At 46.0% G+C, this 22,403-nt stretch overlaps 1 pseudogene across 1 annotated transcript; it reads right to left on the reverse strand.

The window, feature by feature from the left end:
• Positions 1-8,472: 8,472 nt before the first annotated feature.
• On the reverse strand, positions 8,473-9,740 carry LOC123103002 (glutenin, low molecular weight subunit-like; annotated as a pseudogene). Its single transcript, XR_006449577.1, has one exon. The product of XR_006449577.1 is annotated as a glutenin, low molecular weight subunit-like (transcript).
• Between the last annotated feature and the right edge of the window lie 12,663 nt (positions 9,741-22,403).

Here is a 22,403-nt window from a genome sequence, read left to right on the forward strand (position 1 = left end):
GTCCATGTGGCAGGTTACGTAAAACATATAAAATTCTTTACGTGGATGTAGCATTACTCATTAAGCACGTATGTTGATCAATGAGAAAAGTAGCTACCCACACATACGCTTTCCATCACACATAATACATGCTTGATTACTCCAATTGCCGACCAAGATTACGTACTCCATTTTGATTGCCGAACAAATCAAAATTTGAAATGATACAAGGTTAATTAATTAGCTAAAGTGGTAATGAGATTTGTTATGACGACTTTTGTTAGTCCTGTGCATTCCAATCAAAGGGGAAGATGAGGAAAATCATTGTGCAGTCGTACTGCACTGTACACTTGTGCTGTTGATGGCTGGGTCGGGTGGGCGGCTGGCCGGTGTGCACGTATGGCACGCCCTAGTCCCACACCAATCAATCGATCGGTCGTGATCAAGCTGACGGTGATCACTGCCGGTCCAACCACTACCACGGCAGCTACCGCCTTAACGTTGATGCTGCTAGAATATTGCCTAGCTACAAAAGCAGCTCTTTAGTAGTATTATTTCTCTTTTTTTTTGTGGCGATTAAGGAGCTTTAATTAATTGTGCAACTGAAATGTCTTTATAATCAAGCATGTATGGGCTCGATCCACTTGAAAGTAGTCACTCCCTCCGTTCCGAAATAAACGTCGTGGTTTTAGATTTCCGTTTATTTTTGCGGGGTGTGGTTTCAGTTCGTTGTTCTCAGCCGACTGCTTGTACCCATCATCCTCCATTAGAAAAAAAAAGGCCCTCCATGGTGATGTCGTCGTCGTCGTCGTCCGAGAAATTAGCTGAGCCATTGGAAATTTCCTTCTCTCGATTGTGCTCCGGCGCCTTCACGACGTTATTCATGTTTTATTTTGTGAAATGTGCAAGCATTTCAGAGGGTGAAAATAAATTAATTAAGCAGGAGGTGAATAAAATAGGTTAGTTTGTAGTAGATGCTACGCAAGCGTCACCTTCATGCGTCTACACTTCAATCGACGATCGTCCTGGTTAGTGGCAACGACAAAAGGACACGATGATTCTGGTTACCACTAGCAGCTTGTCTGTGTGGAAGGAGCTATGGCGCCTAATTCGCCTAGGTGGCCTGGTGCGTGGTCTCCATCAATGCAGATAAGAAGAGAAGAAGAAGAAAGCATCATGTGCACATGAACGGCCATGCATCCATCCATCCATGCTCTCATGTAGCATGATGACTTTCTCTACCGGGACATCACCATCGATCGACACCATTATTAACATTGGGAAACCTCATTTACTAAGACTTTTATGAAATATGGGATTTGTTTATTCCAATTTAGCTACTTCTAAGTTGCCTCAAAATAATATATGGGTCAGTCGAGTTCACATGAAGGAAGCAACCGCTGGCTCGCCAGCGAAGCCCTTTGTGTCTATCTTAGGGTGGCAGGCGACCCCGGTGTCTATATTAGGGTGGCAGGCTCGCCGACTATCTATCTTAGCGGGGAGGGTGCTGGTCCACCGGAAAAAATCTGTTTATCGCCAGGGTTAGAGGGATGGCCAGGGACGATGGGAGCGCGGCGGTGCGCGGGGATGTGAGGCTGGCGTTGGAGCGCCGCTGGCCGTGGACGATGGCGGTAGGCCTTTAGGTCGGTCGTAGCTGACGGCTTGGGGTAGAAGATAACTGGGAAAACGATTGAGAGGTAGAAAAAGGCATCTACGCCATTGGATCTGTATCTGAAGGCTGGAAACGATTCGACAAACACAAAATTCTTTTTCAGTCAACTGGTCTCTAACCTATGTTACTCTAGGAATCAGCAAACCATGTACGGCCAGCTCTTGACTAGCTAATTGGACGAAATGAATCGATGAAATTGGCCAATGTACATGTGACAACAAATAAATCAGTACCAAGCTAAATATATAGTTGTCTCCACTGACCCTAATAATTCTCTCAACATGCGAGCCAACTCACCCCCGTAAAAAAAACAGCTATGTCAACTCATCATGCATGCCAAATCCACACTAACTTAACACGCATCATGCGTGTTACTCATATTCAATAAATATTATACAGCTATACACTAATCAAACTACAACACCTTATACAAATTTAGTTTGCATTGTTCATCTAACTAATGGTGTTTCATACAACCAATTCTTATTAAAATAGTTACAACCAAATTCCGTGGCAATCGCATGGGTATTTATCTCCCGCTTATTAATAAGAAAAAGGTAGGAACAAGGTAATTAAGGAATGTATGGAGTGCAAATTGGTTATTTGGCTTGGGTGGATTATATAGAGAGCTCAGCCTCTGCATTTGTTGGAGCTCTCGCAGCCGCGGGTGTACTTGTTGGCCTCATCTTCCTCGTGGGTCAGCCCGTTGCGGCCCGGCACCTCGTCCGCCTGCATCACGTCGTACAAGATCATCTTGGCGTCGACGCGCCCTGCACGCTGCGCCAGCAACAACACCGCCATCGCCACCGCGACCAGCAGCACCCGGCCCGCCGCCGGCGAGCTCTCCTTCCTGTGGTACGCCATTCTAGCTAGCCTTCCATTGATTGCTCAACGAAAATGTAGCCGGCCGGGGTAGACGATCTGCCTGAACTTGTCGGTTGGACGTAAGGCGATTAAGCTTCGCAAAGTGCTACCCACCATCCGTTATTCTTAGGATCCGGCCTACCTATATCACTATATCAGGAATGACGCCAAACAGAGGAGGAGGAGACCAAACAAAAGGCAGACACACAAACAGGTGACAACAAGGCAAACCGGCTATACATAGAATTTCTAATAAGCATGCCTAATAAGCGAGATGACGCGGTTCCCGACCGCCCCGCTCCGACTACCGGTTCCAGCGTGGCATTTGAATTATGCCGCGCTAGATGCCTTTTTTTTGGCGAGGAACAAGTGGGGTCAAGCGTGCTTCGGCAATTCCCGCGGTCAGAAGACTTCCTTGTAGTCCGGTGTAGCTAGAGGTGAGGTTGTAGGGAGATGCACCGACTAGGAAACAATGACCACACGAACGAGCATATGTATGATGTGATTAAGTCTCTCGATCGGGTATCTGGTGCCTTACGGTGTCTTCTTTCTGTCAACCTTTGCCATCTTTCAGTTGGAGTGTGTGGCATTAGGGTTGTGTACGTTTTGTTATTCAGTTGCATGGTGTGTACTCTATACGGTTGTATCACCTCGATGTGTGAGTCAATGTGTTTGAACCAATGTAGAGTTTCATGTGAATGTTACAAGTGTAATTGATATGTTCATGTTATAACCGCGGTTGCCTTGGTAAGAAACTGAAAGAGCAAACCGGTATCGTGTTAGGACAAAAGTCATCACTCAATATAAGTTGCTTCTCTAGAAGAGACACACCTTGTGAAAGAAGATGGCAAACACCCAATCATGTCTGGTTCGATATGGGCGTGGCTATGGGTAGCTAGCGACACGGAAGCCAGCGTCGCCTGAAGAAACGCCTGGGTGGGCCCGCCTAGAGACAGATTTCTTCATATCTTTTTTTCGAAAAGGGGGGGCTCCCCGGCCTCTGCATCAGAGTGATGCATACGGTCATCTTATTAACCAAATAAAAATGTGCCAACAAAGTTTCAAAGTCTCCAACTGAAAAAAAGAAAAGACAGCTCACACAGAGCCTAAAAAGACTAGAGACACAAACTAGCCAAGAAAAGACGCCACAACCGGCTGGCTAAAAATAAATAGGTAAACTAATTGCCTATCCTATTACATGACCGCCATCCAAACCAGTTGAAGATATCCCGAGCTACCGTCTCCCAGCGGATAGATCCAGTAACCAAATGCTCCCTGGCCTCCATCGGAGTGAGTAGCGACCACGAACGGATCACTGTCGTGGCTCGGAAAATAACCTGCAAAAAATGAATACGTGATGTTGTGTTAAAAACCAAATCATTTCTGCAATTCCAGATAGTCCACAGCAAAGCGCAAACTCCAACCCGAATATGTCTTACTAAGTCAGGCTCAATTCCATTAAGCCATGTCCCAAATAAAGCGTTGACAGAATTCGGTGGATTAATATTAAAAGCAATGTGGACCGTCCGTCAAAGGACTTTGGCCAACGGGCAATCAAGAAAGAGGTTCTTGATCGTCTCATCCCGATCACAGAAACTACACCTAGTAGGTCCTATCCAATTACGCTTTATCAAGTTGTCCTTTGTTAAAATAACTTGTTTATGGACAAACCACATAAACACTTTTATTTTCAAAGGAACTTTGACATCCCAAACATTCTTGGAAGTTGGAATGGAGTTCGAATTAATAACATCAATATACATTGATTTAACTGTAAATACTCCAGACCTAGTCAGTTTCCAGCGTAATTCATCGGGTTGTTCAGAAAATTGAATCTCCATCAGTCTCCTAACTAGATGGAGCCAGTCTTCCCAACGATTGCCCGCTAGCGACCGTCTAAACTGAATATTAAGGGGGATAGATTGAAATACCGTTGCAACGAATACCTCACGTCGTTGGATAATACGATATAAAGACGAATATTGAATGGCCAATGGTGTGTCGCTAATCCAAGTATCCTCCCAAAAACGTGTACTAGCACCGTTTCCAATAACAAACTTCGTCCTATTGAACATTGATTGTTTGACTTTCATTAGTCCTTAATTTTGTATCTACCCTTAGTTTTGTTTTTCTGCCGTTTTTCTTTATATTTTATATTTTTCCCGACATGTTCACTACTTGATGCTCAACTGGGATCTCATCCTTCACAGATATGGAGGGCCATTATTGACGGAAGGGATATTATATGGTGCAAGGTATAATCAGACACATCAGGGATGGAGCGACTACACACATATCACTAGTAGGAAAACATTCGACACGGGCGGGCGCTTTTCTTTCTAGAAAAACATTCGAGTGAATCAGGTGGACCATATATTTCTCATGTGGACGAACGAAAAAAACTCCACGACTAACAGTCTATGATATTCACATGGTACCGTGCTTTATGGTCGATTGGAAGTAAAAATATGAAAAGCATGCCTAATAAGCGAGATGGTGCATGCAGTTCCCGACCGCCCCGCTCCGTATCGGTTCCAGCGTGGCATTTGAATTATGCCGCGCTAGATGCCTTTTTTCGGCGAGAAACAAGTGGGTTCAACCGTGCTTCGGCAATTCCCGCGGTCAGAAGACTTCCTTGCAGTCCAGTGTAGAGGTGAGGTTGTAGGGAGATGCACCGACTAGGAAGCAATGACCACACGAACGAGTATATGTGTCTGATGTGATTAAGTCTCTCGGTCGGGTATCTGGTGCTTTACGTACGGTGTCTTCTTTTTGTCAAGCTATGACATCTTTCAGTTTGAGTGTCTGATATTAGGGTTGCATACTTTTTGTTATTTAGTTGCCTGTTGTGAACTCTACGGTTATATCACCTCGATGTGTGAGCCAATGTGTTTGAAGCAATGTAGAGTTTCATGTGAATGTTACAAGTGTGATTGATGTGTTCATGTTATAACCACGGTTGCCTTGGTAAGAAACTGAAAGAGCAAACCGTTATCGTCTTAGGACAAAAGTCATCACTGAATATAAGTTGCTTCTCTAGAACAACCACAACCTGTGAAAGAAGATGGCAAACACCCAATCATGTCAGGTTCGATACGGGCGCGGCTATGGGTAGCTTATAGCGACACGGAAGCCAGCATCGCCTGAAGAAACGCCCGGGTGGGCCGGCCTAGAGACAGATTTCATCATTTCTACCCTTAGTTTTGTTTTTTCCCCCGTTTTTCTTTATATTTTATATTTTCATAAAAAATCTAAAAATACATATATTCCACAAAAATACTGATGTTTTGAAGAAAAAAATGTTTGTCCATTTAAAAAGATGGTCATAGCATTAAACAAATGGTCATTATAAAATATTTTTAGAAACGTATATAGTGTATTTTAAAATGTTAAATATGCATCAAGAATTATTTCTTAAGTATACAAAAGATGTACAATGTGTATGAAAATTACATAGACATCGGAACATATTATAGAAAATGTTAATCATGTATTTAAAAATGTTAAACACACATCCATAAAAATGTTTTCGATGTACGTAAAAAAAATTGTACATAGCGTGTGAAAAAAGTATGCATTGAAAAAACAAAAAAACTTGTTGGAAAAAAATCTCATGTTGTATACAAAAATGTAAAAAGTGTAGAACATAATTAGATATATGTTTAACGAAACAAGGAAAGAAGGGACAAAAATAATCCGATCAACACCAAGATAGGAACAAGAAAACCTGAAGAAGACCATTGAAAAAAAGAAAAGATACAAGAAAGATGAAGAAAAACGAAAAAATGAAGAAGCTGATGCAAAACAGGGAACTTAGTGAAAACGAATAAAAATTGATGAAAACCGAGAAGGAAAACAAGAAAACTGAAGCAAAAAATAAGAAAAATATGTAAAAAAGGAAAAATGATGAAACATTGTGAAACAGTGAAATACTATGAAAACCAAAAGAAAAAAGAATAAAAAAAAACGTACAGCGAGCAAATGAACAACAACTGAATGAACGAGCGACCATGCGAGAACACGTTAATTGTCCGGCCCATACTTGTGGACTCCAGAGGCGAGCCTGAATACGCGAGATATAGCTATGACGATTTGATACCCTTCATAGCTTCACTAATGCTATATCTCGCTCAAAGCGAGTGTATCTTTTGTCTGGCCTGAAGGTGCAAGAATAGCATCAAGTCATTGTAAGGTTTGCGATCCTACAATCAGAGCTCCGATACGATTAAAATTCATGTTTCAGACAACCTTTGGTCATTCGTTCGCGTTCAGGTCGTCCGCTCACTCGATTCCACATACTAGTTTGGTTAGGTTTTTTTTTTCTTTTTGTTCTGTTTTTTGTTTCTTCACTGGCTTTCTTTGGTTTTTAAATCGGTTTTCTTTGTTTCCTTCATGTTTTACTCTTTTGTTTTCCTTTTCACTGGTTTATCTATTCCTTTTTTTCTTTGTTTATTTCTTGGTTTTCTTTGTTTTTCTTTCTTTTGATGTCAATCTTTTTACATACACATTCAACAATTTTCGTATACATTAGAAACATTTTATGTATACACGTTAACATTTCCCAGGTACATGATTAATATTTTTGGAAAACTTCTATTTTTTATATGTACTTTTTGATACATTTTGGATATATCAAAAATATTTTTATAGAAGGTTTAACATTTTTAAAATACATGATTACCTTTTTATAAACTTATATTGTTTGACGTTTACTTTTTTTCATAGACATAGTGAGGGGTTATATCTAAGGAATGGGCCCAAGTACATATATGGTACAACCAAAGGCCCATGTTAATCAAGGATGTGGTCCACAAGACAAATGGGGAAACACACGGGGGCCAATGGAGCTACAAGGCCAAATCATCGGATACAAGGGGAGAATCAAGTGTGTACAGTCGGATTACACAACCCTTGACAGACAAGACTCATTAGTTGGTCCACTATAGGAATCAGGTAATTTGCCGTCAGCCGAGAACATACTCGAAGACTTTGCCGTCAGCAAGTTGATGATAAACACAGTCAGCAAAGAGCTAATTTGACGTCAACTTTTCATCACGTTGATGACAAAGACTTTGCCGTCAATTAAACTATGTGTTTATCGTCTATAGAAAAAACACAAACAACAAAGGAAAGCACATTTGCCATCAGTAGCTGATCCGCATGTGTCGTCAACAAGACTCGTCTTGTCACTAGCCCCAAACATCACAGATGGAAAAGAAATTTTTTATTTTAAAAAATCTGCAACGACCACCCTACTTCGCTCATGTAGCCACCGCCTGGCCGCGCTCGCTGATGACCCACAAGTGTAGGGGATCTATCATAGTCCTTTCGATAAGTAAGAGTGTCGAACCCAACGAGGAGCAGAAGGAAATGACAAGCGGTTTTTAGTAAGGTATTCTCTACAAGCACTGAAATTATCGGTAACAGATAGTTTTGTGATAAGGTAATTCGTAACAGGTAACAAGTAACAAGAGTAAATAAAGTGCAGCAAGGTGGCCCAATCCTTTTTGTAGCAAACGACAAGCCTGGACAAATTCTTATATGAAGGAAAACGCTCCCGAGGACACATGGGAATTATCGTCAAGCTAGTTTTCATCACGCTCATATGATTCGCGTTCATTACTTTGATAATTTGATATGTGGGTGGACCGGTGCTTAGGTACCGCTCTTTCTTGGACAAGCATCACACTTATGATTAACCCCTATTGCAAGCATCCGCAACAAAAAAGAAGTATTAAGGTAAACCTAACCATAGCATGAAACATTGACACGGCACATTATAAAGAGTTCAATCCAAATTTTATAGTAACACTATTATATTTAAATAGTGATTATTCTAACACATGGATAATTAATTAAGGCACCAGGTTGCGCTTGTGACCAGGAAAGACAAACTTATGAACTTGCAAGCATGGTAATCAGATCGACATCCACACAATGTCAATATGAACATTGTCTTGATACAACTTTATTTGTATTTTATTTCAGAATTTAAACAACTAGTTTGGGCGGGTCACACACGACGTTGTGTGACACTTTATTTGTCACCGCTGCATCGACATATCCATCGACTAAACAACGGTGATCCAACTATATATTACTAGAGACCTTTCCTTATCAGTAGGCACCAACTCCGGTGCCAACGCTGAATGGCACACTAGTGGTGGTTCTATACAAGGGCACATTGACACGGCACATCGTTGGCAGGGTACGGAGCGCAATGGAAGTCATCACCTCAAGCTGAGCTATCTGGTGTGGATGCAAAAAGGTACCCTGTGCCAATTGTTGTTGTTGAGGTTGTTGCCCGAGTTGCTGCTGCGACTGCTGTTGGGGTTGGGAAACGCATTGGCCCAACTATTGCGGTTGCTGCTGCTGAGTTTGGATGGAACCCTGAACCTGTTGTTGTTCTTGCAGGACGATGGAGTAGATGATAGCACGGATTGCCTCATAGCGGGATTGCTGGGGGATTTGCGGCAACTGCTGGCAACATTGTTGTTGCATCACATGGCAACTGCTCTGCTGCAACATTTGCGACCTAGCAAGACTTTGTGGCATTGCCACAGGGCTGCATTGCTGCTGGAGGAATACCTTGCATGGGTTTAGTTGCTGCAAGATAGATGGATGAACAAATGGTATTTGTTGTTGCGGTAGAACTGATTGTTGTTGTTGCGAAAATGGTGGTTGTTGCGGTAGTACTGGTTGTTGTTGTTGCGAAAATGGTGGTTGTTGCTGTGAAAATGGTGGTAGTTGTTGCTGCGAAAATGATGGTTGTTGCGGTAGAACTGGTTGTTGTTGCTGCAAAAATGGTGGTTGTTGCTATGAAAATGGTGGTTGTTGCGATAGAACTGGTTGTTGTTGCTGTGAAAATGGTGGTTGTTGCTGTGAAAATGGTGGTTGTTGTTGCTGTGAATATGGTGGTTGTTGTTGCTGCGAAAATGGTGGTTGTTGTTGCTGCGATAATGGTGGTTGTTGTTGTTGCTGTGAACATGGTTGCTGTTGTGGAAATGGTTGTGGTTGTTGTTGGATAGGTTGTTCTTGTTGTTGGTGCCATAATGTTTGTTGTGGTGGTAATGGTTGTTGCTGCGATGGTCTCTCCAAACCAGGGATGTGGCTATTCTCCATTTGTGCAATGGCACTTGTCGCCGCAACGGCGAGGAGGGCAAAGATGAGGAAGGTCTTCATGGTGGATTGGTGTTAACTAGTGTTGCTTGGTTTTGATGCTTGTGCTTGTGACGATCTTTATACTTCATGCCTATTTATAGTAGCCCGGGCACCACCTTTTTCTTCTTTGCATTAGCTTTAATAATTTTGTTTGGATGCAAAAATGATTTTTGGTACAATGTGTTAGGTTGCACTAGCTACACGCGTACTTTTGGATTGATCATCAAAGTTGCTTTTTAGTTGTGCATATGATCACACATAAAGTACAGAAACCTTGATGTTTGGTATATATGACTCACCTTATTCACTTTACATGTCACACACTTATCTGGATAGTATCACTTTTGCAACCGAGTTTGGAACCTTGTATAGGCTGTCATCCATAAACAAGAAAGGCAAAACTTGTGTAGGACTAAGTGTAGAACTAACTTTGTATTTTTCCTCTAAAATGATTAGATGAACCGACGCCTATAGAGCATGACATGACTCATCGAATTCCCTTTACATGTAAAGGATGGTAATTGCTTACAAGCTACTCCTACTAGCATATATCCGGTCCTAACTCTTGACACGTCATCATCAGTTTCGCCTATTTTTTTAGATAAATCATCAGTTTCATCTATTTGTGAAGGGTTTTTTTGGGGGAAATGATAGTTTTTTTATGCTAGGGGGATTTTTTTGGGGGGGGGGGATGACGCTAGGGGGAAATGATAGATGGGGCTGGAACAGAGGCCCCCAGCCTGGAGCGAGAGATTAGGCCCAACATAAGTGCCGTGTGTTAGGGCACCAATTCGATTTGGGCTATAGTTCTCGTAGGCCCCAACGACACAAGCCCAGCCCACACTCCGCGGATCTGCGTCCCTCCCTTCCTCGTCCTCCTCGCCGGCCGGACCGCTCGCCGTCGCAGCCTCTCCCGGACGCCCACCGCTCGCGGCCCCTCCACGTACCTCCGCGGCAGCGGAGACGTCAGCCTCCCTCCCACCCTCAACATCCGGCCCCCCACCACCACCACCACCGCTCGACAAAAAAGGTCACTTTTGAAGCTCCTCCGTCGATTGTGGGCCGTACGTCGACGGCAGCCACTCCGACCTCCCCATCAACACAAGGTATCGATTTGTTTCGTCTGTCTCTTCCAACGATTCAATGCACATAAATCCGAGAGGCAGACCCATCTCCATGCTAGCTGCACGGATTAGGAGGGTCAGGCATCAGAATTCAGCTGGGAAGCCTGACAGTAATGTACATTTGTGGCTTTAGTAGCTGAATATAACTATGTGCTTTCTGAGAATTTCACTTCAAAAGTTCCAATAATCATCAAATTTCCCCCTATGCGCGCTAAGCAGGTGGACCATATATTTCTCATGTCGACGAACGAAAAAACAAAACTCCACAACTAGAAGTCTATGATATTGACACGGAACCGTGCTGTAGGGTCGCAAGTAAAAATATGAAAAGCATGCCTAATAAGCGAGATGACGCAGTTCCTGACCGCCCCGCTACGACTATTGGTTCCAGCGTGGCGTTTGAATTATGCCGCGCTAGATGTCTTTTGTCCGGCGAGGAACAAGTGGGGTCAAGCGTGCTTCGGCAATTCCCGCCGTCAGAAGACTTCCTTGTAGTCCGGTGTAGAGGTGAGGTTGTGGGGAGATACATCGACTAGCACTACTAGGGAAAAGGCTAGCAGCAGCGCGGGTTTTAGATGTATCAGTAGTGCGGGTACCCGCGCTACTAATACGGCGCTACAGCTAACTCATAGCAGTAACGCGTGAGCACCCGCGCTACTGCTACACAAGTGTAGCAGCAGCGCGGTTATGAGAAGCTCGCTACCGCTAGTAGCGCTAGCGCTCTTTGGCCGGACGCTCTACTGCTATTGAGGCGCTGCTGCTAACTTTTGTACACTCGCTACTGGTAATTTAAGTAGTTTTTTGGCATATTTGTTTTGTATTTGAACCGGCTTTGTAGAAGAATCTTTAGCACATAGAAATGTCATCATGATACACATACAAATGCCTGCGAGACCACAAATGTAATCATAGCATGTACATACAAATAGTCTCTTCATAATCATCATCCAACACAAAGTGATATCTTGTCATCATCTCGAAAATAGCAATACATGCAAGTCTCGAATACTTGCAACTACAACAACGTCATCCATCTAAACAAAGGTATACGCAAGAAGTGCTATCACTATGAGTGAGAGCGGAACCATGCAGTACATGAGGTGGCGGTTATGAGTCCTCTCTTGCGCTAGCGTGAACCTCAAGTAACTAGCTTCTCCTTCTTGTCTGCTTTTGAAGCCTTTATGGCTGGCGCCCGTGAACCCATTCACTTGCGCCTGACACTCATGCCACTCGTTGTACACCCCCGGAACCTTCCCTTTGTACACGACATAGCATTTCCATCTCGCCATCAAGAAACTAGGTACCTGTTAGAGATGCATGTTCATGAAGAGGATGTACAATCATATATATGCAACAAAATATACTAGAGCAACACTAAGAAAGAAAGGTTAGCAACTAGATGCAACATATACATTACGCAAATTAATTAACTAGAGGTACGCAGGTCATCGTACGCAAACTAACAAAGTAGCGTTACGCAAGTTTGGCAGGGACCATGGACATCACAAAGTTTCATCGCTACAAAAAGTATACAAGTTCAACCGACACATATCATCATCATCGGCATCATAAATCACTAGAAGTTCCATCCTTCCATATCATCGAGGACGAACCCTAGCTGCTTGAACGGCGTGAGGTCTAGACGTTGCATGCCTATGCGAGTTCGGACGTCAGCTCGCGATATAGGGCCGTGGTGGAACATCCCCTTCTCATCGACGACTTCTTTCATGATGATCATCGCAATGTCGCTTTGGATGCGAAAGAAGTCATCTCTAAGTTTATAATTCGCTTCTCCATGAGATTCTAGCCACTTGTGGATATGATCATCATTTCTGCTGTTAATGCGAAGCTTTTGGTGATCCGTGTTGAACTGAATCATGAGATGGACGATGTAGAATCCATCCTTCTTGCTTGGTTTTGGGACGTGGATGCAGGAGAAGTTAGTTTTATGCGCGAAACCCATCTTCTTGTTCCTTTGTTTCCTGATATGCACGTGGCCACCTCTAAAGTTGAAGCCTTGGAGAGCATCATCTAGAATATTCATTATGTGGGTGTAGTCCTTTTTCTCGTAGTCTCTAGAAGGGTCAAAATACACGGCGTGGGAGACTTGCGGGTAAAGAATGATAAGGACGGCGCGCCCGTTGCTGCGGGGAAAAGACACCTCAAATTATTCCCCATATGAGAGAGAAGGAATGATTGAAATGTACGAAAGGGTTGTCCGGAACTGACTTACTTTGGATGATAAGGCACGAGGACAATTTCCCGGTCCTTATTCTGTACCATGAAGTTTTGGAGGTACTCCCTAGCAGTTTCACGCTCAAAGTCGCCGAGACTCAAGAAAGACTCGTGCATGTAGTACGGATCCGCCACACAGATTTGCGAGACTTCTTCACTCTTCACGACGGAGCTCATATGTAGCGCAAAAAGGCGGACGATAGTAAAATCAAGCCGCCTTGTTAGAAACATCTCAAAGATATGGTCAAACCGCAGGAAGAACACCTCCGTGGGCCGTGTGTCGACGTAGCACTTCCCCTCAGGCACACGAGCTGCGTATGTCGGATATCCTGGATCCTTTGAGGCTAGTAGGCTTTTCTCAGTCGACAGCACGTGGTCGTGCAGTCTCCTGAGATTCCCTGATAGTGCCTCCAGCGGTTTCGGCGGTAGCATCGGCTCGCCCGTGAGATGGAACATGACCGCACCTTTCACGGGTACACGCTCTTCAGAATGCATCGTCTGGCTGCTGTGTGCTCTGGCTTGTTTGGAGGCAGTTACCTTCCCCAATCTCTTCCTCTCCTTTTTCTTGGGCACACCTTCCAGACCCTTCCTTAACCCCTGCCCAAGTGTTCCCGGGCTAAGTATTGTACGACCCTCACGCCCGGCTAGTTGAGCCTGTGTTGAGGCGGCATCTTCAGGCGTGTCCTGTGAGGATTTCATGAAGAGAGACTTTTTGCATTCCATGGTACGGCCCTGCCCGGGCATATCATCCATATCCTCATTAGCAAGCTGATAGCCCGATTCGTCATATGGTTGACTCATCATATCTATGTCACAGTCATACGCGTTTGTATTGAGGTAATCCATCGGGTCGACCTCCGTCTCATCATCCATTCTCTGTTCTACAGGAGAAATTACATCAGCCAGTACTATTGCACCCCCTTCATCATGTCGTCCGCCGCTCTCACACGGCACTACTACAGGAGCTGGTAATTGCGTAGGTGGGGTGGTGGTCTCCGCACATGCTTGCTGATGTGTGGTAGTTATTGGTGTGCTCTCGGCCGGCTCCAGACGAATAAGATTCTTCGGCCATAGCAGCACCCAACCCTTGCAGCGTCCAATCCGCGGCGGGGTCTCGTCGTCCGCTCCCACCTGCTGTACTGGAGGAGGCAAATCCTCGTGCCCCGATTTCACACTGGTCAAGCTAACCCTGAAGTGCCCAGCGGGGATCGGCTGGTTGTGGAATGTGCGTTGAGAGGGGTCCATTATCATCCCCTTTCCCACGTCCACCTTCTGGCCTTTGATCAAGTAGAGTATGGTGCATGGGGTTTCTTTCGCCTGCAAACACATATGTCTGTGGTGTAAAACAACCGAAAGGCAACAAAAATGGAATATTATATATATATATATGTTGGTGCGACATGTAATTACCGTGACGGCGTCGAGCTCAGCCAAAGACGAAGGCCCACCTAGCGCGCCTGAGACTGAGGACGGGCTGCTATGAGCTGGAGCGGCTGCGAGAGGAGGCCCGGTTGCTTGAGCAAGTGATGGTGCGATGGTGTTGTTCATGGAGTTGCTCGCGACGAAACTGGGCATTGGGAAATCATGTACCGTCTTGTCTGGATTTTCCTTCGCCCAGTTGATGATAACTGGAACCAAGTTAGTAGCGAAATCATTTCTGCAGGCATTTACAGCTGCATTGACTGCCTGCTGTAGCAACTCATATTTGTCCTTGGCTGCTTTTTTCGCGTCCTCGGCTGCTTTTTTCTCGACCGCAAGCTTCACCTTTGCGTCGATGTCCGCCTAACTAAACTTCTTTTTCTGCTTCTTGGCCTCCGGGCCGTCGTTGTAAAACACCTTCCACGTGGCGCCGTCTCCAGCGCCGTGCACACGACCATATTGCGGCCGCTGGTCCAACGGGAGTCCCTTAAGTTCGTTCAAGGCCCAGTTGAGAGGTGTGTCCCACTTGGGCCTCATCGGAGAAGTAGGGCTTTCGGCTGCAAGCCGGTGTTGCTTCTCCAGTAGTCTAATCAATTTCCTCGTGATCTTGTCCGTGTAAAAAACCTTTTTCTCCTTGTCCCACTTGTAGCGGGCCCTGATGAAGTCATGCTCCAAGGGGTTGGTGAACTTCGCGAAGGGGTCTGGGAGACCCGCGGCTTCACGTTCCGCGTCCTCCTTATCCCATATGGGCCTTTTACCGAGGTAGCCACGGCTTCCGAGGCGATGCTTCCCCGTGTTCCTTTGCTGAAGGCTTTTGAATTTCGCAGCCTTAGCCTTGGCTGCCTCGGTAGCGCAAGTGTCCTTGAACTTTTCGAACTCCTCTTCCGTAAGTGTCGGATTTTCCTCCAGAATCTTGGACAGGGGTTCATCAGCCTCAATAGCTCGTTTCACCCTCCCTTTCCAGGAGGCCAAATCATTGCTGAACATGCCCATGGCGTGATTGTTAATCTTTTTCATCTTCGGATCATCCCACGGTTGTTCTATGTTATCATCCCGGTCGGGGAACTTGAATCTCTTGTGCAACTTCGTTAGGAGCAACTGCGTCAAATGTTCTTTACTCCTTAAGTCATCGTCGTTGATGCTCGCGCATTCCCGTAGGATGCATCCTACTTGGTTCCCATAGCACTTGCGAGGTTCTTCCGGCTCTAACGGCTCAAACTTGCCAGGTGCCATCTTTGTGATCACAAGTCGTCCAATCCCTAGTTTGTTAGGTTTTCGTATCCTCTGCTTCTTATGCTTCCTCTTTTCGGTATCGGCATCGGGGCCGGTACCTTCCCCGCCGGTACCTTCCCCCGGTCTGGCCGCCATCGGTGCCGGCGCCGTCGGTGCCGGCGCCGTCGGTGTCGATGTCGGCGTCAGTACCATCATCGAGGCCGACCTGCAAACCTTGCTTAGCAGTCAAATAGTCGAGGTACTCTTGTTCACCCTCATAATCCATCTCGTCTGCATCTTGGTCAGAAGGCCCAGTTTCTTCGTTGTTCGACATGTTTCCTATGATTAAGTGGCCTCATTTATTTCTAAAAGTATGAATAAATGAGAAATGACATAAAAAGAAATCTATGTGCCAACACTCGATATGCCAACTATGTAGCACAAATCATGCCTTTATTCACGGGAAATTTCGGCATGACCTTTGCTAAAAAATGGACATATCGAGCGCCTGAAATTCACCGAAACGGAAATGAATCAACATTCCTGCGCAACATAGGCCACTCGGATCATTTTCCAAACATGACATGTCCAAAACATGACATATGCACATATCACATGTCCAGTTCAAATTTCCATATAAATTCAGCTAATTCATAACTAAATAGATAACCTAATTAATTAACATGAAGAACCCTAGCAGAGAGGGGGGGGGGGTTTACAGAGAGTGCAGGGGCGAGGAGGCAGGCCCGACGACGGCCGGCAGGGGAGAGGAGGGAGGCGAGGGCCGACGGGTCGGGGGCGAGCGCGCCGGGGTCGGGGGCGAGCGCCGGCGCCGGAGTCGGGGGCGAGCGGCTGGGTCGGGGGCGAGCGACATGGTCGGGGGCGAGCACGCCGGAGTCGGGGTCGAGAGCGGGACAGGGGCGAGCGCCGGGGCTGGCACCGGCGCCGGCAGGGTCGGGGGCGAGCGCCGGGGCCGGGTCGGGCACGGCGGAGCGACGGGGGCCGGAGAGAGAGTGGGGATTTGGGGGGAAATGGCGGGATGAAGCTGGGCGAGTGCGAATTTTGGGTTAAGTGGACGTAGCAGTAGCGGGTTATGTCAAAACGCGCTGCTACTATATTCTGTAGCGGCAGCGGTTTATGAGAAACACGCTACTACTATGGTGCGTAGCTGCAGCGCTTTATGGGAAACTCGCTACTACTATGGTGCGTAGCGGCAGCGGTTTATGAGAAACACGCTACTACTAAGATCTAGCAGCAGCGGTTTTGTGGAAACGCGCTGCTACTGCCGTCGCTACTGCCAGGTTTCCTTTTTCTTTTCCTTTATTTTATCCCACTTTTATTTCCCGAGGGCAATGAACGAAGGGAGGGCGATATATATTGCATCATTTGACGGTTAAATATGTATGCAAAATAGGAACATATATATTACACATCATTGGACCCATGCATAATAATGACTAAGTGTGTATACAAATTAAATAGGAACATATATATATTACACATCATTGGACCCATAACATACGTTTCCTCAGTGCTGACGTTTTCGTTTTTGAGTCAGCTTCTTTCCCTTCTTGTTCGTCGAAGAATAATTGAGCCCCTCATTGTGACTTTGCCTTTTCCATGGAGTACGATTTTTCTTAGGTAATGTAGTATTGATTCTTCTTTTGACGTATACTTCATCATCATCGTCATCTTCCCTCATTGGGTTGCCGTACTGATCATAGTCTTCCTCGTTGGCGACTCCATCCATTCCAATGATGTTCCTTTTGCCTCTCCTCACGACAACACGGCTGGGATTGCGCGGGTCAGTTATGAAGAAGCATTGTGTCACGTGCTTAGCGTGTACCCATGGCTCGTTTTTTGCGATAGCGTTCACGGTAGCGCTCTTGGCGTCGGGTATAGTCATGGTAGTGAACATCCGGCTTTCTCTTTCGACATTCTTAGCCCATCTGACACGGAACATCGTCGTGTTGTGCAGTCCAGAGTAGTCAAGCTCCCAGATCTCCTCGACCCTTCCATAAAATCGTTCAGTTGTGCCGTTGTCGCTGCCGGTCATGCATTCCATCGTCACCCCTGAGTTCTGATCATCACTGTCCATATCTTTTGCCTCCGTGTAGAACGTGTATCCGTTGATATCATATGCCTGATAGGTTACGAGGTTGGGCGAGGGGCCATGTGCTAAGGCGTATATGAGCAATCCGTCCTTAGAGCCCTCCTCCGGGGGATTAGCAATAATATGCTCTTTGAACCAATGCAGGAAAGTGGAGTTGTGCTCTCTAGTAACTTCGGCGTCCGTCCTGCATACCCCCCGGTCACGATACTTCTTTGCGATAATTTCTTTGTGCAGTGCCACGAAAGGATCTACCTCGTCTAGGTGTTGTAGCACTACCAAGTTTGCTCTGTCAAAGTCGCTGCGTCGATCTGAGTATGCCACGTGCAGTTCCCTGCGACCGTTGCAGTGACCATCTCCTTCGAGCCTCCCATCGTGCTTGTTAACGGGCAAACCAACACTAACACCAGGCGGCTGGTCTGCGCCATATAGAAAATTCTCACAGAAAGAGATGCACTCTTGTGCCAAATAGCCCTGGACGATGCTTCCATCCGGACGGGACATGTTACGAACGAATCCTTTGATGATCCCATTCATCCTCTCAAACGGCATCATGTTGTGCAGGAATGACGGCCCCAGGTCTATTATGTCATCCACAATATGGACACACAGATGCACCATCACGTCGAAGAACGCGGGCGGGAAGTACATCTCAAGCTCATTCAGTATCACAACGATCTCTTCCTGTAGCCTTTGGAGCTGCTTCACACTGATCGACTTTCGAGAGATGACGTCGAAAAAGTTGCAGAGACCAATAAGCGTGTCACGGACGTGCTTGTCCATTATCCCTCTAAGGGCAACAGGTAGTATCTGCGTCATCATCACATGACAGTCATGAGACTTCATCCCGCTGAACCTTTTCTTGTCCGTGTCTAGATATCTGCTTATCTTGCCACAGTAACCGGAACTAACTTTCACTCCGGTAAGGCACTTAAAGAATTGATTGATCTCAGCCTGACTTAAGGTGAAGCAAGAGGGGGGGCAATAATCTTCTTTCTTTAATTTCTTGCCCTTCTTCTCCCGTGCCTCTGTCTCCGTCTCTGTCTCGTCTGACATTTTACGGGGCGGCATGTGCAGATCTTCCCTGATTTTCAAATCTTGCAAGTCTTTTCTTGCCTTCGGCCCATCCTTGGTCTTATCCGGCATGTTCATCAGTGTTGCGAGCAAGCTCTCAAGGACATTCTTACAGATATGCATTTGATCAAGGCAATGAGGTGTATCGAGTTTGTGCCAGTACTCCAAGTCCCAGAACACAGACCTCGTCTTCCATACCTTCAGCAGCGGCTCCGGCGCCTTTCTCATCGTCTTTCCCGGCGCGGGGCACTCATTCCAGTTTTTCAACAGCTCATCGATTTCGGCACCGCTCCGCTTACGTGGAGGTCCTCGATGCTCAGCGTGACCATTGAATAGATCTCCACGGTTTCTCCACGGGTCGTCCTGTTCAAGCCATCTTCGATGCCCCATGTACACGATTTTCCCAGACCCGCCATCTTTCCTTGACGTTAGCTGCTGAGACGTTGTATCATCCATGCACCGCGTGCATCCGCAATATCCATGGCACACCTGGCCTGCCACATATCCGTAACCGAGATAGTCCTGCACTGTCGTGATCAGCGCGGCTCTCATGTTGAAATACTCACCTTTGCTGGCGTCCCATGTCTTGGCCGGTGTTTTCCATAACGTGTCTAACTCCTCTTGAAGTAGCCCCAGATACAAATTAATATTATTTCCTGGTTGTTTCGGCCCTTGAATAAGCATGCTCATGTGAATGTACTTCGATTTCATGCACAACCAGGGGGGAGGTTGTACATCCATACAAACACGGGCCATGTACTATGGTTGGTGTTCTGGTTGCCAAACGGATTCATGCCATCGGTACACGCGCCGAGCACGATGTTCCTTGCATCACATTCAAAATACCGATAGAAGCTGTTCAACGCTCTCCACTGGCTTCCATCCTTCACGTGTCTCAGCTTCGGATCATCTCCATCGTCGGGCTTCTTCCTCTCCGCGTGCCAGCGCATTAGCTTTGCTTCCTTGGGATCTACAAAATACCTCTGGAGACGGGGAGTGATCGGTAAGTACCATACAACTTTCTGGGGACATTTCTTCCCGGCCTTCTTGTATCGAGAAGCATTGCACACCGGACAGCTTGTTTTTTCCGCGTGCTCCTTCCGATAAATTATGCAATCGTTGATGCATGCATGGTATCTAACGTGTGGCAGATCAAGAGGGCACACGATCTTCTTGGCCTCATCAACACTAGTAGGACATAGATTACCCGCGGGAAGAACATCCTTTAGGTACTTGAGATGCTCATCGAGGCTAGTGTCGGTCCATTTGTTTTTAGCCTTCGTCTTCAGGAGTTGGAGCGTGAAACTCAACCGGGTCACCTCAGGATTGCAACCATCATACAATGGAGTGTTCGAGTCTACCACCAGTTGCTCCAGCTTAGCCTCCTCTCTAGAAGCAGCTCTCTCAGTACTCGTCTCCTTGCGAAGCAATGCTTGAACATGAGGGTCCCGCACAATTGAACTTAGTACCGACGAACTCTGCTGCGTGGAGTCCATGTCGTTCTCTCCGCCGCCATGTCCGGCCCCTTCTCCTCCGCCATGTCCGGCCCCTTCTCCGCCGCCATGTCCGGCCTCTTCCCCGCCGCCATTATCGATCATCTCTTCGTCTTGCCCCGTGTCATCATTGCCTGCCCCGTCGGCATCCTCAACATCGTCATCCTCATCTTCAATTATCCACCGAGTATAGCCATCCATGAAACCAGTCATGAGCAGGTGCGCTTCGACACGACCATCGTCATGGGGGTCGAGCCAAACTATTCCTTTGCATTTTCGACACGGACATAAAACCTCTGTCCGGTTATTTTCTTTCATGTCTTGCACCGCCGACCGCAACCACCTGTCCACCATCGTTCCACTGACCATCGTCAACTCTGCACGGTAATAATAAAAAAATTGATTGTAAAAATGCATGCATGCATCAAAGTCATAAAAAAATTTGGCATGACCTTCCCTAAAAATAGGACATATATGGATCTAGAGTTTGCCCGGAATTCGCCGAAACGGAAATAAATCGACATTTCGGCAAAACATAGGCAACTCAAAAGCACAATTTGGCGGCGTCAACTCATGCCACACACACAATTTCCACAAACATATCACACACACATAAACACATTTCCATTTTGCAAAAGCATGAAATTTTCATCACCTCTATCTCGATGGCCGGAGATGATGTTGTAGGGAGATCAAAAGTGCACAAAGCTCTTCTTGACAAAGATAGATCTAGTTAGGGGGCAAATAGGTCACTTAACTAAATCCTACATCTACCTAGCTACCTAATTTGGAAGGAGACAACTTCAACTAGTGGAGGGGGAAGGAAAAAGAGAAAGGAGATGCATTAATGGAGGTGGTGTAGTTATGTAGGAGTAATGAAGAGAGAGAAGGTGGATAGAGAAGAGAGAGAGTAATGGGGGAGAAGTATTGAGAAGAAGAAGAGTGAGAGTGGGAGCATGTGGTGGAGGGAAGAGAGGAGAGGGGGAGGTAGGGGGGAAGGGAAAAAAGGAAGGGGGAGGGGAGGGACGGGTTGGGGGTTGGTGGGGTTAGCAGTAGCGCGGGAGATAAAACGCGCTGCTGCTAAGAACTTAGCAGCTGCGCGCTTTGCGGTAAGGCGCTACTGCTAACTGGGACAAAAAATTGTGGCAATTTGAAACTTACCAGCAGCGATCTCGAGGAAACCGCGCTACTACTACGTACTTAGCAGTAGCGCTGTTATTGCGACCGCGCTACTGCTACTTAGAGTTGGGGGAACACCGCCGGTCGATATTTGTAGCAGCGCGTTTCTTGTCGAGCGCGCTACTGCTAAATCTTTATCAGTAGCGAGTTTACGTAACCCGCGCTACAACTACTTAGCAGCAGCGCTCTATTTTGAACCGCGCTGCTGCTAAGATTCTGTGTATAGGCTTTTCCCTAGTAGTGTAGGAAGGAATGACCACATGAATGAGCATACGTATGATGTGATTAAGTCTCTCGATTGGGTATCTGGTGCCTTATGTACGGTGTCTTCTTTTTGTCAAGCTATGACATCTTTCAGTTTGAGTGTCTGATATTAGGGTTGCATACGTTTTGTTATTCAGTTGCCTGTTGTGAACTCTACGGTTATATCATCTCGATGTGTGAGTCAATGTGTTTGAACCAATGTAGAGTTTCATGTGAATGTTACAAGTGTGATTGATATGTTCATGTTATCCGCGGTTGCCTTGGTAAGAAACTGAAAGAGCAAACCGTTATCGTGCTAGGACAAAAGTCATCACTCAATATAAGTGCTTCTCTAGAACAGCCACACCTTGTGAAAGAAGATGGCAAACACCCAATCATGTCTGGTTCGATATGGGCGTGGCTATGGGTAGCTTATAGCGACATGGAAGCCAGCATCGCTGGAAGAAACGCCCGGGTGGGCCGGCCTAGAGACATTTCTTGATATCTACCCTTAGTTTTGTTTTTCTGCCCTTCTTTCTTTATATTTATATTTTTCCCGACATGTTCACTACTTGATGCTCAACTGGGATCTCATCCTTCACAAATACGGAGAGCCATTATTGTTAGAGTTAATCTTG

This window comes from Triticum aestivum, chromosome 1B, assembly GCF_018294505.1.
Source record: "Triticum aestivum cultivar Chinese Spring chromosome 1B, IWGSC CS RefSeq v2.1, whole genome shotgun sequence".
Lineage (NCBI taxonomy): Eukaryota > Viridiplantae > Streptophyta > Magnoliopsida > Poales > Poaceae > Triticum > Triticum aestivum.